The sequence below is a fragment of the Bombus pyrosoma genome, linkage group LG10 (genome assembly GCF_014825855.1).
Source record: "Bombus pyrosoma isolate SC7728 linkage group LG10, ASM1482585v1, whole genome shotgun sequence".
NCBI classification, from domain to species: Eukaryota; Metazoa; Arthropoda; class Insecta; order Hymenoptera; family Apidae; genus Bombus; species Bombus pyrosoma.
Window position 1 is genome coordinate 13,927,965 of NC_057779.1, and position 12,933 is coordinate 13,940,897.

The 12,933-nt window shown below is 32.5% G+C and overlaps 1 protein-coding gene across 8 annotated transcripts in view; it reads right to left on the reverse strand.

Moving 5' to 3' along the window:
* LOC122572000 (probable G-protein coupled receptor CG31760) overlaps positions 1–11,281 on the reverse strand; it is an 84,662-nt gene extending 73,381 nt beyond the window's left edge. For 5 of the 8 annotated variants that reach the window (XM_043736441.1, XM_043736440.1, XM_043736438.1 and 2 more), the window contains exon 1: positions 10,974–11,277. The gene's annotated coding sequence lies outside the window, so the exon portion shown is untranslated. Of the gene's footprint in view, positions 1–10,973 lie in introns of all 8 variants that reach the window. The other 3 variants (XM_043736444.1, XM_043736442.1, XM_043736445.1) reach the window with 3 other exon arrangements.
* Between the last annotated feature and the right edge of the window lie 1,652 nt (positions 11,282–12,933).

The following is a 12,933-nucleotide window of genomic DNA, read 5'->3' on the forward strand; positions in this document are numbered from 1 at the left end:
AGGCCTTATGTCCGCGATACTACATTTATTATTGTTAAATTTATTGTTATTCAATGGGCGCTTAATTTCACGAAGAGGAAACATCAATTGACCAGCAAGATTATGCGATTCTACACCGTTAGAATTTTTTCTGTGGGAATTTTTGAAAGTAAAGCCTACGCCAATGATCCAAAGACGATTGACGAGCTGAAAAACAATGTTACTGCCGCCATTGATGAAATTGAGCCCAGTTATGTGAAAATGTAGCGGAAAATTGAGTCAAACGTTTTGGGATCGTGGAAAAAAGCCGAGGGAGGCGCTTGAATAATATTGCGTTCCATAATCGAACAGTGGAAGTAAATAAGGCTGTAAGTGTCAAAACTGTAAGTTCTGTAGAAAACAATGTTTTGTTTACTAAAATGTTATTTATTATACAAAATGTATTCATTAAACATACCATACTATTTTATATAACTTTATTAAAATATTCTTATTATAATGTATTCTTATTTTAACACTTGTTATTATTATATATATTTATATATCTATTATTTGAATATTTCAAATACCTGATAATTAATAATAAAAAGAATTTTATATTCTAAGAGAGAATTTAGGTTTGTTACGTATATTCCTTAAAATGACTGTAAGTGCCAATACAGATTTTCTTATTTGTTAGAATATCCACGTGCATGTTCAAACACGAAGCAGCAGATTCGCTGGAACATGACATTTACAGCCTAATTTAAAAAGCTAATCGCGTAACATAATGTCACGTACGAAATGCTAAAAGCTGTATGATGTAAAAGCTGTAATATCAAATAATTTGTGTTTTATTTCGATTTGAAGATGCGAAGCCCAATTTGGATAAGCCCATGCAATCTGTCTGAAAAATAACGCACTTGGTTTTCTTCAAGTTGCTCTGTGAATACTACCTACCAATCGTCATCGTCGCCTTGAAACTTATGTTTTCAGTTCAGTATTCAAGTATTAATATTTAATGTGCTTCGAACGCACATGATGTAAAGCTCATACCATACCAGTCATAGCGTCTTGCTTAGTAAATCTGGCTTCGTTTCGATGATAATGCAACCTGTTCATCGTAGCGCGGTGTACTTGGTTGAACACTACGTGAATTCTCGGCTACAAAGCAAATGACTTGCTCATTTCATATTCATCTGATACATATTCAGCCGATTTCACGCTCTATAACTACTTGCTACTCCCAGGAATTCAAAAACAGAACGAACTTCGTCGCTAACAACTGGGAAGTTAATGCGACGTTAAAAACCAAATGAAAAAGGTGATTGCAATAAAAGACTCGTTAGGAAAACATTACGAGCGCAGTAGCCGCGACAGGAATATCCCGGACAATTTTAAAAACAGATCGTCAAAAACTTATCTATTCGTTCGTTTAACGTTTATACGTCCAACACTGTATCGATGCTGGGCAAACATATTTTGAATAAAATATGAACGCTTTTTAAAGACACGATGAATGTTTGTGATAATATATCGACAGCAATACGTATATTGACAATCCCGTTAAATTTCCAGACAGGCTGTATATAATAGCAGAAATGATATCCGGGCTTAATATAGCGATAGTCAAGTTTAACTGATATTCTGATTCAAAAATAGTCTCTCTTTCTTTTTTAATATCATAAACTAGCCTACGAGGATGTTAACGCGAGGAAGAAAATAATTCTTAATAACTCGAAACGAGTGTGACGATAATTGTCATATAATACGAGTAAATTGATTTAATCTAAATTAATAGTAATTGTTATTTCATTTCTCTCATTCTCTATTATTTTCGTGACAGAGGCAATTGATCCGAGAATTTATAGATGATTGAAATGATAGCACGGTGGCATTAATTTCAAAATGCGATTGGGATAACTATATCCATCAAGATGATACGATTCTATCTACCACAAATAAACGGCAAAAATTTATCACGAAAGAAGATGGATTAATTAATTAATAATCAACTGAAATCAAAGAACAGCTTTTAATTGCGCCTGATATAAAAATATGAGTAACAGTGTTTCACGAGGAAGAAAAGATGAATAGGAGTAATATTTTCTCAGAAATAATATTCGTATATATGTATACAGGCATATATCTCTTGCCTATATATTGCTTTAATTAAAATTGCCAGTTTGTTTTAGGTCTTTAGTGGAGAATTCGAAAGTGATTAACTAACGTAGAAAGTAAATTCGAAAAGCTTGTAAACTAATCTACATATTTTATATGTGTAGTAATTGTATAATACCATTCGAAATTTTGGAATCACGCGTTACTTCGTCTTCTTAACTGATAATATCAAATAAGCACATTAGTGTCACTTCTCTTATCACTTGATAGATATATATGTTATTAATTAAGATACACATAATCAATTAATGGATGCGTGTTGTATAAATTCAGGAAAAAATGTTTATTCTTAATAATAGTGACAATTGTACAATTTGAAATTGCTTTTATCTTTTCTTTATTTACCATTTATCGCGAAGAAACTATCTGCAATTTTTTCTTGTGAACAATTTTTATTATAATTTGTAGAATCAACATTGTGGATCAAAATGTATGTAATAAGTAATCTTTTCTCATACGAAAGAATATATTTTTGGCATATTTATCGGTATTAAACTTCAAAGTTTAAAGAGATAAATTCCTTAAAGTAAGGAATGTCACAATTTACATTGTTATAGTTAGAATTTTCTTAATAAAAAATGTTAGAGGCACAAAACTGTTGTTTAATTACGCGTAGTTTATAATTTCGGTACTCCAGATGGAAATTCTATGACGTTATTACACCATTATTATTATCATAGTCACGTTTCAAGTTTCCAGATATTATTATTTTTGAGTTGAAATTGTTAATAAAACGTAATCATTGTCCCTTTCCAAATTATTTCCATTTTCGTGACAATACCATCCTTGATTTTCTTATTAGAATATTTCGCGATATCGCTTTTCACGCCACTGATAGTAGATATTGACATTTCCAATGTTCCTTCTTGCTAAAAAATAATATAACGTGTAAGATAGCAATTGTACGTGTCAACGTTTCAGAAACATAGTGAATCTGACAATACGGTAAGATAAATTTTACGTCACGTGTGATCTAACGTTTTCGCGTTAAGAAATTATTTTTCTTTTTACGATTCAATTGGAAGGTGTTATATGAAAACTAAAGCAATGGATGGTTTTATGTGAAAACGAGATTATCATACGATGCCATAGTACTTTCGACAACTAACATTGGGTTAGCCATTGAAGATAAGAATGGACAGAAAAGGCACCTTGACATCGGGCACAAAAAGGCTTTTTAGTTCCCCGGGCTATATTCGCAGCGTTGATGATAACTTCCTAGTTCAATAAAACTTATTCTTTTGGCAAAACGATATTTCTTTTTATTGTGAATGTCGGAAACCCTCAAGCAGCACGATGGCCGTGGGACATAATAACGTTTCACTGGTACGGCTTCCTTTAATTTTTCTGAGTACGATATACATCTGAAGCAAAGGTTTCATTTCTCGGTCGTAACGAAAAATACAAAATTCCCTGGTGCTACCATTAAACACAGAGAAGAACCTTGTGAGGGTGCATGGGCCACGCTTTTGCACGTCGTTTCGAAGAACGTAGTTTCTCAGTCCGGCATCGTCTCCTTTCGAAATAATCGTACGAGTTCCGCTTTTCATCTACGACCAGGTATTTCGAGCGATTTGCCTGCGACAAGTAATAATAAAGACGCCTATCTTTAAGTGGCTATGGCACTTTATTATGAATTCTGAGTTCGTTGATACGCAGTCTCAGATCGACGAAGAATAAAAAAAGAACAATTCACACAGTGAGACGTTTCGAGAGATATTCTGAAATCTAATCGCAGACCAACTCAGGGGCCTTGCCCAGAGGATTTTATGGTTTTGGGGGAATCAGCAGAAACTGAAGCTTTGGACATGACTTACTGAGTCAGATGTTTTTGCGTTACACTGCCTATTCTAGATAAGTACCGGTACTCATCATACCAATGAATTATGAGAAGCTTTATCTAGCATCGTATACGCGAGACGGATGTCTGGCTTTTAACTACTGTTTCAGTTTAAACCTTCTATCCCCAACGTGATTAAGCCGTCTCTCTACAAGCACGGGATAATAAAATGATTTCTGCGTAAATTCTATGAATACTATTTACAGCAGTTAGTTTCGTAATTTACACGATATGAACTGGTATACAAAATTAAGCTGAAAATAAATATTTGAATATGCTCTTATATGCTTCTAAATATTCAGATTTGAACGCTTCGACGCTATTGAATACTAATAATTCTGCGTTAATATTTATAAATATCTGTGAGTCTTATTGTCGAATGATTTATCAAAGTATTTGAGCACTTGCTATAAAAAACTTGTAAGAATATACATATTATGTGTGTCATCTTACACGTGAAACTTCGTGATGTATCTGTCGTAATTATCCGGATAGAATTTGAACAAATCTGAAACGATTCGACATTACCAAATTCGTTTAAACTCGATAAGAATGTAATCGTGAGACGTTGCATATTACATATATATGTATGTATGTGTATATAATATACAGATATATTTTTGGAGAATTGTATTCTTCCTTTAATACAAAAATAGCAAGATAACAATGTAGTCGCATATCTCTGCAACCATTTACGGTACATGTGAATTGTTTGTTTCAAGTTGAATCATTCAAGGGATTTACCAAAGGATATAAAAATCTTACAGCGTGGAACGTGAAAACTGCGTCTTTTGATTCGAGCTGGCTCAACGAACTTGCCTTTTACTTTGGCATAAGCTTATCTTGAGTACGAGCCCTTTAAAAATGTATTTATATCCTCTACCCTCGGGATAGCTGACGTAGAAAAAAATACTTAACTTCTTCAGATCATTTTCCACCCAATGCTTAACCAAATGTGGGGGAATCTTAGAAACTTGAGGAAGCACCGAAAACGGCCGTAGCGCTTCGACACTTGGAGATGTTTAAAGAGGTAGGTCTTTTATTTATTTCCGACTATCCTGTTCTAAACTTAGAAATATTATCGCGCAATGCTGCAGGTTCTCTTAAAGAGCAGACAAATTGATTTATACATAGAACATTGGGACAAGCTTGGAAAGTTTCACGTACAACATACGTACAGATTTCCACCGTATGAGAAACGATATTTACGAAACCAGTCCATTGTCGTTTGACAGAAAACATCTGGTAGCATTAACAAGATTGCGGATCATCTAAAAATTGTACGCATGCTTACCTACTTAAAAACGACGACCAGCCATTGCGTAACAAATGAAACGAAATAAACTCGATTGAACGCGTGGTTGTATCTTGCCCGGAATATCAACGTAGGATGTACCATCAGTAATAATCAACGAAAGTCCTAAAGAATTGATTCGAATTGCGAATTCGTGCTCAAGTGTATTGAAATTCTCGAAACACCTTCGAATTTTTCTTTTAATCTAACGTGATATTTATATTTAACTGTGATCTTACGTCGATCCACATGATTTCCAATGACTGAAATTGATCGGTGGATGCAACAGAGAAAGAAATTAAAAGAAAAAGAAAAAATTCTATTCAATATTTACACGCTTCGAAACACTCACATGTATATTGTATGTATACTGTTTGAATATGTTTAGTATCTCTTAGAGGACGATGAATGGGGCTACTTTATACTTACGAACAATTTTCGTGGCTGATATGTTTAAAGAGATCTTGGTCGTTCGAAGGCAAGCTGGATTGAGATAGCAACGACAGACAGCTATTAAGGTCAACAACGGATTTCAGGAAAAATCGATAGACCGGATAGAACGACCCTCGATGGATATCGGCCTGTTTAGAATCAAGGGCTGCATAGAAGAAGCGAGTAAGCCTTTTTTTAATTCCCTTCATCATCTTCCCCTAAGGTTACGCTGCGGAAGGAGCAAGGAAAAGAAAAAAAGTGCAGAGGACTCTTATTGTTCCAATATTGTCTTACATCTTCTGTATGATAGTACACTCTTTTTTTGTTGAACATTATACACCTGTAATTTTATTAAACACGCTTTCTCAGTTATGCACCACGTACTTCGAGACTAAAACTGCATTTCGCATGTAAGATAATCAGACCATGATGATCATGGTGGATTTTTACGCGTTTATAGGAAACTCTAAAATGCACAGGATGCAGATAGTATGAACAAAATGTATGAAATATATAAAGTATAGTGCTTCCTGTAATATTTGAAACAATTTTCTATCGAACTTATGCTTCTCTAATTATATTCGCGAGAAAAAAAACAGAAGAATTTGCGTAGAAATTCGCGGTTTAATGGTAACAGATAGAAAAGTATAATACAAAAACCGTCTTTTTTCGTTTTTGTTTTAGAAATTCCTATCTTTTCAATCTTCGTCTTCCGAAAATCGAACGTAATCGAGGTTTATTTCATTTGAAACAAGCAATTTTAGTCTCAGCAATGTTCCAGACTATTAAAAAATCATACAAATGTTTTCCAATTTCCTTAATTAGAGATTAGCATGGAATAACCGTAACGTGCAATGTCTCTCGCGATACCTGTCAGTTTTCTAAACCATTCAGTTAGATATTTGTTTGATTGGCTCGACAATCGGCAAAATATGAAATTACAATAATGTGTACAATTAGATTTCAGTTCAGCTCATTGAAATGTTAAACATTCATTCGATTTCGTGCGAGCTAAGATTCGCTTAAAATAATTTGTTAGAACGACACGTTAAAAGATACCGACGTTTATTGATCGAAATATCATTGGTAATTTGACATCAATCATGTCATGTATAATCTTCTTATACACGATTGATCTTTATGGTGTTTCATTCTAATTTCTTTAAATTCCTTTTGTATAACGGGCAAGATCAGCCTGCTGTGAAGTGTCAAAAACTGCTCGTGGCTGGCAGCCAATAAAGCAACAAAAGGGGGAAAGCTGGAAATAGCTCTGCTACCAGAAAACAATAAAGCAGTTGAGGCTTTATGCAATGAAAATCTCGTTTTACTTAAACAGTGTTACCGAAATCTTACAATGTAGGAGGATAAAGATGGATAAACATCGTAACCGAAGCGATTAAAATCATTGAAATAAAAAATAAAATCTTTAATTACCTTTCGGCGAAATATTCCCTTTAAATTAAATTATTAATATTCCTATTAAATTAAATTCGGATCGATAAAGTATATTTTAATTTGTTTTTAGATTTAAAAGTAAAGATTTAACTTTCAGACTATCATTTCCCCTCTATGTACATAAACGTTGCACAAGACGTTAAATAATTACAAAGCTAAGGAAAATGAAGATCTTTTTATGTATATCGTTGGCTTAAGTTTCTAATTAAAATGTTTATTGCATTAGTTTGATGATTAAAATTTTTATAACGTAACTGCAGCAATGTTTTATATGTATTTATTACGTCAAAGAAACATACATTTTAGACGTTTTATTGAACCAGAAATTCAAGAATCGCCAACGTCAAAAGTAGAACCTGCGATGAGCAAATATGTGATATTTAAAAGCACTGAACTACTAAACAGTATTTCATCGAGCTTTTTCGTCGTCTAGTCGTTCTACAATTACACGGATTAGTCTCTTTGTTGCATTAAAGCCGAACTTAATCCTTAGGTAAATGAAGTTCAGTTGGAATTGGTTGGTTTTTAAACTTCTTACACGGTAATTTCTCGCTCTTCTAAATAACTTCTGAATAAACTTCGAATTTCTTTTTATACAAACAGACATTTAAAATCCGCAACTGCGATAGCAGCTGTTCACTCTTGTTTTAGCAGATCCAATGATAATTTATTAATAACGATTCCTAGACTTGACACGTAGATAGTTGCCACTAGCTAGCTCTATCTACGCTTAGTTAGGCTCTGTGTAACGCATTCTTCGTATTATTATAATGCGTTATCACAATGTTACTGTAGGGTTTCTAACAAAAAATACAGATACGATAATTTTAAGATAAACAATATCAATGTCATTGAGACAATCGTTAATAAAATTTGTTTCTAATTGGTGATATTATTTTTTTTTATGTAACACGCGAGAAATAAGACATATACAGGTATATTTTATTTATAATAATTGTATATTCATCTTCATGTTAATAATTGTACATACGTACGTAGGTATACGCTTCGTATTTAAAGCTGCCACATTTTTCGAGACTGTGAACGTTCATAATAATAACAGTAAACTGTGGAATATCTACTTTTATTTGTCCAAATTTTTTACATTTTACGCGTATTTGTTTAATTATGTTTTGCAACATCAACTGAACCTCGAATTATGCAAAATCCAGTTTACCTTCGTTTACAAAATTATACAGAATAATTTTAATTTAATGGATTATTAAAATGATTTATTTGAAATATACGGAATTCACAAATTTGCAGAAAACTTGCAAGCCTTCGGATGATGTCATTTTATATTAAACAGTAATCGATTATAATTAATTGTTGCATGTGTGACAATACGTTATAAATTATAAATATTATACTTACATCTAAAGGTAGCTACAGTTTACGAATGTCACATAAATATCGACGACTAATATCTTCATTTGAAATATATATCTATTTTAAATATTATTAATGAGAAGTATACGTATAACAGGAAAACATATAAAAAACCACTTGTGAACAAACCATCAATTAGGCCGAATATTTGAAAATCATAGTAGATCAATCAAGCAGAGCGCCTGACAAAAAGTTACTAGTATTTTTGTCCAAAAAGCATTTATTTCATTGGACGTATTTTAATTGTGATTAATAGATTTTTGATAATGCAAGTCACTGTTACCAGTGGTCGTTCTTATAAGATTCTAGGCTTAAACATCGTGTAAGTAATTTAAAATATTTTATTTAGTTTCAAATTTCTAATTTAGAGATTTTGATCTTTTTGTTTCAGTTAGAGGATTTTGACAATATCCAACAGTACATACTTTCATGTACGAAATAATTTGTACAAACCACTGGCAATATGCGATAATTTTTACAAATTAGAAATATATGAGAAAAGAAACAAATTAACGTTTGAAGGTAAGTGAGCAATGGTTTGGTTTTACATATGATAATTAACACAAAATTTTAACATATTCACTGAACTGTGTAAACGATATTATATCTTCTTAATAAGAATCTCGTTTGAGAAGATATTTATGGCACATGCTATTTAAACATCAAGCATATACACATTCAACGCAAATTCATAAGATCCTTATCAAATTTTCACTCTATGTATTTTATGTACAATGCATTTGAAAATCTACTTTGTCAGATATCTTTTCAGTATAATATCTTCATATATTTCTTATGAAAAAATTAATTGTAATTCACGTTCGAGGCAGAGATTTCCAACAGACGGGATGAAAATTATATTTGCATAAATCTTTATGAAGAATTAATTCAATTCGTATAAAAACAAAGGAACCTAATCACTGCGAATGTTTTTATTTAGACGGCTTACGTTCTTGTTTGCATGCTAACGTTAAAACTTATTAAGACTATAATGTATCGTTTGCGTATCATTGTATCTGAGGGTTGTAGGTATCATGTTTATTTATATAATGACAATAGCCATGACCTTATAATAATATAACAGAAACGATTTCAAGCCAATTAAAATCAAGCCAATGTTCGAACAGATAAAATCTATCTTCAAGTAAATAACAGCAAATTGAATGTCAAAAAGTGATATTTAATATTTCATAAAACCATAAAATATTATGAAACAAAGTTATTAAATATGTTTATTTCTAAGCTTAGAAATTATTTGTTTGTATTGCTGGAAATATAGTAAATTTCTCTAATACAGCTTTCTCTGTGTAACATGGTTTCTTGGCGTATAAATGTTACTTAAATATTAAAATTAAGCGTTGAAATAATAATGCGTTCAATGAATAAGAATGAACATATTCAATTTTAATTACAGGAATTAACAGAATTTCTCTGTTTCACCCTAAAATACATAAAATTGTTATGGTTTGAGGATTTTTCAAATGTAATATTATTCTATATACATGAAAACGATACACTGCCAGAGACAAACGTTTCATTTAGCATAATCTGTAATAATATCATTTCATGTTTTACGTGTTGTCGTTGAGATTTTCTTAATTATCGCTATAATTAGAAAATATGTATTCACCTATTTTTGGTATTCAATCACATCACGCAGAATCAGAAAGTAATGATCTTGTGCGACGCGTGTACGCGGATATTTTATAATGATCAATATGCAATTTAAAGCAGAAAACATGTTGCATCGACAATAAGATACGCGCTTAGCAACACGATTAATAGCTGACATAATCGCTCGTTTATCGTTAAATGTCGATAAATGTTGCTTCTCGCTTACGAAATATGTTCGTCCATTCAACCACATAAAAGCCTTTTCTTCCTTTCAACGCAAAGAATTTTTGATCTTGACAAAATCTCGAGTGTCGTACGGAAGGACGGTACAAGTAGAATGTTCTAAGCAAATACAAATTTCTAGCAATTACAAGTACATCAAAATTACAAATATACATGCACGATAAATGTACGTATCACTAGATCTAAAGTTATTCCCCTCACGCGAATATTGAAAGGTAGAAATCCGTAAAGTCTTAAAAAAAAAAAAGAAGAAGAAAAGGAGCGAGTAGGTAAATATCGTTCGAGCAAACGGTCCGAATTAGCGAGGATTTCTCAAACACTGATTTACAACGTCTATCTGTCAGAGTATTCCGTGTATTCGCATCCTAATTCACGATCCTGGTATCCCAATCTCCGTCCTACCGAGCTAATTCAATAAGCTCGTCTGCATCCAGCGACGACAAATTTCACTACTAACGAAATTCTTAATGGATTAATCGCGGCGAGGATCGAATCGAAGCAAGATCCGTCTAAACTAGCTAAGCTTATCATCTTTCGACGAGCGTCGTAGCATAGGAATAGACTTACGAGAAGTAGCCCTTGCCCTCTATTTCCAGCAGCATCTCTTGCAGCGACAGAACGTTAGAGAAACCCAAACAGAAAATGGATCACAGTCACACTGTTAATATCGAGAATATCACACACGTAACTGATATTTATGGATAGCGATCTTGAGATTCGGGGCGATTCGTTTTCACTGACGAGAGTGAAGAAAAAGGAGGAAGTCGCGCAGAAACAAAGAGGTTTTCTACGGCTGCAACGAACGAGGGTTCGTTCGTGACTGCTTAAAGGCCAGTCGGTTGTGCAGCTGGAAGCGGGGCGTGCGCCCTCCGCAAAATCAAACTTTGCCTCCACTCGAGGAAATTCACCACGGGTACGGGCTGCGTCGCTTCTCTTCGCCTCGCCACGCCGCCCATAACCACGGATCTCCTAGCTACGTGGCCCATCGCCTCTCTATAGGGTGGTTTGGAGCAACTAGCACATTTCTTGTTTGATTGCAATTAGATGAAAACGTTGAAACGATTTGAAAAGCTCTATCGTTCTATGATAAAACGTTGCCCCTCGATACAATGGTGAATTGCAGAATTTTTTCGTTTCTTCTATATGGAGATCGATTCTGTGTTCGTTTTTATTATTCGAAATAAACGTCCTTGTTTATAGATAGTCATTTCGAAAAACTATTCGTTAATGGTTTTACGCTTGAATTAAAAGAACAGCTTTCAGTTTCGTTCTAGTCTATTCTGGTTTAGTTGAGTTTATATGTATGGTATGAATTAAAATTTGTTTATATACAACAGAACTGATGATTATTTTGTAATTTCTCGATATTTCTCACGCTAAAATATTTACATTCCATTTTATGCAAACTAGTACGGCTTATCCACTAATTGATATATCTTAAGTTATAAGTTTACGCTACACTCTTATCTTACACTGGTATCGTATAATTAATTACTCCACTCCTAATTTTATAAACGCGTGATATTCTTGCAGATTGAACGCTGATTTAATGTTTAACTATGTCTAGATTGGTCCTTGACAGTCGAAAGATTCTTGTAGGATTTATAGAATTCTAATTGCACAGTTAAATAGTTTACAAGATATATGAAAACTAATTAGAAATAATGAGGATCGCATTATATAACCAGCACCGCTGACAAAATTTGATCAATTGAAATTGAAAAAGGACAATGTTCGAAAATAGATTATGATTTTATACAAAGCACGTTCAAAGTTTGATAAGTTCATTTTTTAACCAATAACTGATGTTTTGAACCTTATCTTTAATCCAATCTTTTAATCTTGATTCATAGTTTCATTCTTCTTTCTTCTTCTCTTTTTAACAGTCATAGTTTCATTGTTTTTTCTTTTTCTTTTTTTAACATAAAAAACTACTTATAGCTATTTCAAGTTGATAAAGAAATCTATAGTAGGATGCAAATTAAACATTACTAATCCCTTTGTGGAACTATAAAGTTGGTACGTGTGATGATGACGATTATCATCTTTCTCTTATTTCTCATATCGTACATAATTTTTTATTCTAATTATATAAGAAATCTTTTGTCTTCTCTCTAAACTTCCTCTTCGGTGCGATCTGATAAATAAGAAATTAATAGATGTAGTATCTAATAACCATGGATGATAAAATAAGTTATGAATAATGAAAGTAATTTATTCGTATATTTATACTATAAACTATGATATATATACATATTTTATAAACGAATGATATCCTTGCAGATTGAACACTAATTTAATGTTTAACTATATCTGGATTGGTCCTTGATAGTCGGAGGATTCTTGTAGAATTTATAAAATTCTAATTGCACAGTTAATTGCGCAGTAAATTGAATAACTTGCAAGATATATGAAAACTTTATATAAATATATATATATAAATAAATACTCACGGTTCAAAAAATTATTGACATTTCTCTACCAAAGTACGTCAGTATTCCGTTGTATCGAAAAATTAGTTATTTAA